Genomic DNA, 6000 nt, shown 5'->3' on the forward strand with positions numbered 1-6000 from the left:
CTGTTGCCTGTAAAAGGTGAGTCACCATGATAAAGCTTTGGTGCAGAGACTTTGGTCAGCTGAAACCAAAACCATGTGGTAATGATAGCATATGATGTAACGATGTAGTGCTGATGAATGCTTGTTCAAATGGCTGTTGAAATATATAATATTCCATGATGATAAGCTTCATATTTTGACTGAAAATGTGATGGTTCCAAGGGCAAATGATGCCAATGGCGCTATCAAAATCTCCTTTAATTGGTCCAGCTTGCAATAATAAAGACTAAAACACAATACAAACACTTAATTACATATTTCCATTGTAATTCATACACTGTGTGCACAATACACTGGCAGTCACAGTATGAAGTTATTATAATAAGCGCTGATCAGGGCACGTTTCTCAGGATGATGACCAAAGGAGTGATTAACCTCCGCTGTAAAAAGGATAATGCGTGTGCATCTGAGATCTCAGCTGGTTGTAAGAGTAGTAAAATAGGTTGAGGGATGAATAATAGCTAGGGACTGTGCCAAGGGAGCTAAAGCCAAGGAGAGGGGTAGTTCCAGATGTAGTGGTGTCTTGCTGAGCCTGCGGCCGCCGAAGGAATCTAACACTCTGTGGAAGAATCAGCAGAATAAGAAAAGGAGGTGCTGCTTACAAAGATGTGCCGTGTGAACTTTAATGAAATGCTCCTGCTTTTTAAACTACTCTTTATCTTTGTCATCAGTAGCATGTGGTCAATCACCATATACATATATAAAGACTGATGCTTCCTTTTAACCCTCCTGTCCTCTTCACCTCCTGCCCCTTACTTTAGTGTCCCCAGTCAAAATTGACCGGTCTGTTTTAACTGCTCTTAAATTAGCACAAAAACCATTTTTCACCACCATATTTTTATTCAAAATTCTTTAGCTGTGAACAATGTCTCAAAGTAGTGTTTAACCTGAATTTATAGAATTAGACATAAGATACCCCCCTCCCATCGACCCACCACCGATAGGAGGGGCAGTAGTAGGGGTGCGGTGCATTGTGGATCGGGCAGTGTCCGAAGACTTGGGCCTTGGCGTTCTGATCCTCGGTTGCTGAAACTGGCTTTTGGAACTTGGAACGTTACCTCACTGGTGGGGAAGGAGCCTGAGTTGGTGCGCGAGGTTGAGAGATACCGGCTAGATATAGTCGGGCTCACCTCAACACACAGCTTGGGCTCTGGGTCCAATCTCCTTGAGAGGGGCTGGACTTTTTTCTTTTCTGGAGTTGCCCATGGTGAGAGGCGGCGGGCAGGTGTGGGCTTTCTCATAGCCCCTCGACTCGGCGCCTGTATGTTGGGGTTTTCCCCGGTGGACGAGAGGGTAGCTTCCCTACGCCTTCGGGTTGGGGAACGGGTCCTGACTGTTGTCTGTGCTTATGCACCGAACAGCAGTTCAGAATACCCAGCCTTCATAGAGTCCTTGGAAGGGGTGCTTGAAAGTGCTCCTCCTGGAGACTCGATTGTCCTACTGGGGGAATTCAACGCTCACGTGGGCAATGACAGTAAGACCTGGAGGGGTGTGATTGGGAGGAATGGCCTCTCTGATCTGAACCCGAGTGGTGTTCAGTTTTTGGACTTCTGTGCAAACCACAGTTTGTCCATAACGAACACCATGTTTGAACACAAGGATGTCCATAAGTGCACATGGCACCAGGACACCCTAGGCCGCAGTTCAATGATTGACTTTGTTGTCGTGTCAGCGGACTTGCGGCCATGTGTACTGGACACTCGGGTAAAGAGAGGAGCTGAGCTGTCAACTGATCACCACCTGGTGGTGAGTTGGATCAGGTGGTGGGGGAAGATGCCAGTCAGACCAGGCAAACCCAAACGTATAGTGAGGGTTTGCTGGGAACGTCTGGCAGAAGAACCTGTCAGATTGATCTTCAACTCACACCTCCGTCAGAACTTCGACCAGATATCGGGGGAGGTGGGGGACATTGACTCAGAATGGGCCATGTTCCGCTCCTCCATTGTTGAAGCGGCTGACTGTAGCTGTGGTCGCAAGGTAGTTGGTGCCTGTCGGGGCGGTAATCCTCGAACCCGGTGGTGGACACCCCAGGTGAGAGATGCCGTCAAGCTGAAGAAGGAGTCCTACCGGACATGGTTGGCCTGTAGGACACCAGAGGCAGCTGGCAGGTATCGACAGGCCAAGCGATCTGCGGCTTCTGTCGTTGCCAAGGCAAAAACCCGGGTGTGGGAAGAGTTCGGTGAGGCCTTGGAAAGTGACTTTAAGTCGGCTCCGAAAAGATTCTGGCAAACCGTCAGGCGACTCAGAAGGGGAAAGCAGTGTGCCACTAGCACTGTATACAGTGGAGATGGTGTGCTGCTGACTTCGACTGAAGACGTCATTGGGCGGTGGAAGGAATACTTTGAGGACCTTCTCAATCCCACCAACACGTTCTCCAGTGAGGAGGCAGAGTCTGGGGACACAGGAATAGGCTTGTCCATTACTGAGGCCGAAGTCGCTAAGGTAGTTAAAAAGCTCCTTGGCAGCAGGGCTGCAGGGGTGGATGAGATCCGTCCCGAGTTCCTCAAGGCTCTGGATGTTGTGGGGCTGTCTTGGCTGACACGCCTTTTCAACATTGCGTGGACATCGGGGGTGGTGCCACTGGATTGGCAGACTGGGGTGGTGGTGCCTCTTTTTAAAAAGGGGGACCGGAGGGTGTGTTCCAACTACAGGGGAATCACACTCCTCAGCCTCCCTGGTAAGGTCTATGCAAGGGTACTGGAGAAGAGAGTCCGGCTTATAGTTGAACCTCGGATTCAGGAGGAGCAGTGCGGGTTCCGCCCTGGTCGTGGAACACTGGACCAACTCTTTACCCTCTCCAGGATTCTGGAGGGTTCATGGGAGTTTGCCCAACCAGTCCACATGTGCTTTGTGGATTTAGAGAAGGCATTCGACTGTGTTCCCCGGGGTATTCTGTGGGAGGTGCTTCGGGAGTATGGGGTACATGGCTCTTTGCTACGAGCCATTCAGGCCCTGTACAAACAAAGCAGGAGTTTGGTTCGCATGGCCGGCAGTAAGTCAGACTTTTTCCCAGTGAGAGTTGGACTCCGTCAGGGCTGCCCTTTATCACCGATTCTATTCATAATTTTTATGGATAGAATTTCTAGGCGCAGCCAGGGGATGGAGGGTGTCCGGTTTGGTGACCTTAGGGTCACATCTCTGCTGTTTGCAGATGATGTGGTCCTATTGGGGACATCAGGCCGTGAACTTCAGCTTTCACTGGATCGGTTTGCAGCCGAGTGTGAAGCGGCCGGGATGAGGACCAGTACCTCCAAATCTGAGGCCATGGTTCTCATGCAGGAAAGGGTGGAGAGCCCTCTCTGGGTCGGGGATGAGCTCTTGCCTCAAGTGGAGGAGTTTAAGTATCTCGGGGTCTTGTTCACGAGTGATGGTACAAGGGAGTGGGAGATTGACAGGCGGATTGGTGCTGGGTCAGCAGTGATGCGGGCTCTTTACCGGTCTGTTGTGGTAAAGAAAGAGCTGAGCCATAAGGCAAGGCTCTCGATTTACTGGTCGATCTACGTTCCCTCCCTCACCTATGGTCATGAGCTTTGGGTAATGACCGAAAGAACGAGATCGCGAATACAAGCGGCCGAAATGAGTTTCCTCCGCAGGGTGGCTGGACTCTCCCTTAGAGATAGGGTGAGAAGTTCGGTCATCCGGGAGGGACTCGGAGTAGAGCCGCTGCTTCTTCATGTCGAGAGGAGCCAGTTGAGGTGGTTCGGGCATCTTGTTAGGATGCCTCCTGGACGCCTCCCTTGGGAGGTGTCACAGGCAAGTCCACCGGGGAGGAGACCCCGGGGAAGACCCAGGACACGCTGGCGTGACTATATCGCCCAGCTGGCCTGGGAGCGCCTCGGAATCCCTCCCAGGGAGCTAGTGGAAGTGGCTGGGGAAAGGGAGGTCTGGGCTTCATTGCTCAGGATGCTGCCCCCGCGACCCGAACCCCGGAGAAGCGGAAGATGATGGATGGATGGATGGATGGATGGATGGATGGAGACATAAGATAACCAGTGAAAATATAAATAGAGTGAGTGAGTTGGGGGGTGTGTATGAGGATGTTTTCTGTCTGATGGATGAATGTAGTCTGGATACCCTTTCATTTCCTATGGCGGTCACTTTTGACTGGGAACACCACCGGTGTAATGATTGATTAAACATTCAAAATTCAATGAAAGAGGTGATCATCCATTTTATATGTTCAAGTGCATAGAGTGGAGGATATCATAAGGCCTTGAGATAATCAGATGTAAAACACAATGTTTATGAGTTTTGATTTGACCCGAACACGACAGGAAAGTACTTTCAATGTACTTTTACATATGTAAATGTACTATACTTCCTTCACATGGTGCTCAATAAGACACAAAAATGCTATGTAGCCTAGCTAATGTGCAATACAAAATGTACTCATACCAACATTCACATATTCCCTGTCAGCATGTGCCACTTGATCGAGCTGTGTTAACGGAAAAGAGATGAAATATTAAAAATCTTCAAACAAAATACATACAGCACCACTGCAGCTGGAGTTGAACACTGCCCTCTTGGTCAAAATGTGATGAAATAAATCATTTGAAGACTGCATTGTGAAAAGAAGTTTACACATTTTCTGCAGAGAACACACGTCAATGTAATATTTTTCTGCAAATGTTAGTGCACAATTTCAGATTTTTCACTGAGATTAGCATATTGATAAAAATAATACATACAGTATAAAATGTTCCATAAGTTTTGCACAGGCCACATTTTATGCTTTTTAAAAAATATGTTCAATTAAGCAAATAAGCAGTAATTGTGCATCAGATGTGCTGAAGTATGTTCTCTGTAGTGGAAGTGTTCACTTATTTTTACGAAGAAAATCAATAAAACATGTCATTTGTCCAGAGGTGCTCAAACTGTTGCAAATGTAATCTGTTTTCATTTGGCTAGAGACTAGATTATGTGTACAAAGATGCATAATATATTGTGCAATGCAAACATGTGTTATATAACTACACAGAAAAAATGCCTTGTGGTTTAAGATTTGGCTTATCTGTGTCTGTAAAACTCACCATTTATAATATATTTCATTTTGTAATTTCTCAGATTAAATGCCTATTATTGCTGCAAAACATTCAGCACCAGTGAGACTATATTAGGTAGCAGAGTTAAGGTGGGTGGTGAGTTTGTGTTTTGAGGTCTAGACGAGATTTGGAACAGCATTCATGAGTTTTTGAATCAGACATGCAGTGACGGGCACATTTCATTTCAACTTCAAGAGCAGTTAAGGTCTGATTACTGTAATTACAACAATTTCTATCTAACCAGCGTTAGCAATAATAGCATAAACTCAAAGTTGAGTGAGTAAGAAACTCAGATAATATCTAGAAGCTGTTGTCAACATGGTTATTTAGTAGGCCACATTACTCTACCAAAAGCCCTGAGAAAGGCTTGATATTTAGACAGTGAACTAGATCAGGCCGTTAGGCGCACGTGCAGGCAATGGAAATGGAAGGTATGCTAAACTTGGGAGAGATGATCTTCAGTTGGATAATATCTTGGTTAAATGGATGCATTTTGGTTGAGCTGTTTTTCACATTAATCTTTTACATTGTGGTTTGAGGCTTTCATTAAATACTGCCTTGATGTAATGAACTGGTGCTGTGAATGTATGTTAATGCTAATGTAAAAAGATGTGTTGCCAAGTAATTTCTGTTGGTCCATTCAATTTGAAAATACAATACCATGTAAAGGGTAACTGGAGTTTTCAAATTATGCAAAAAATAGGTTGACGTGATTTTAAATAATAAATAAAATTCATACATTTGCCTTGTAGACAATGGTTGTGATCTGTCTGTACATTTCTCTATGCAGGAATGATTTTGTTTACTCCTCCATTACTGGAATATGCATACATTTTGATTGCCCTTTAATAAACTGTAAAATGCTGAATTTGAAGGGAAAAAAACATAAATCTTGCCCACAGTGTGAAGTAGGTCA

The sequence above is a fragment of the Pygocentrus nattereri genome, chromosome 18, assembly GCF_015220715.1.
Source record: "Pygocentrus nattereri isolate fPygNat1 chromosome 18, fPygNat1.pri, whole genome shotgun sequence".
Taxonomy (NCBI): domain Eukaryota; kingdom Metazoa; phylum Chordata; class Actinopteri; order Characiformes; family Serrasalmidae; genus Pygocentrus; species Pygocentrus nattereri.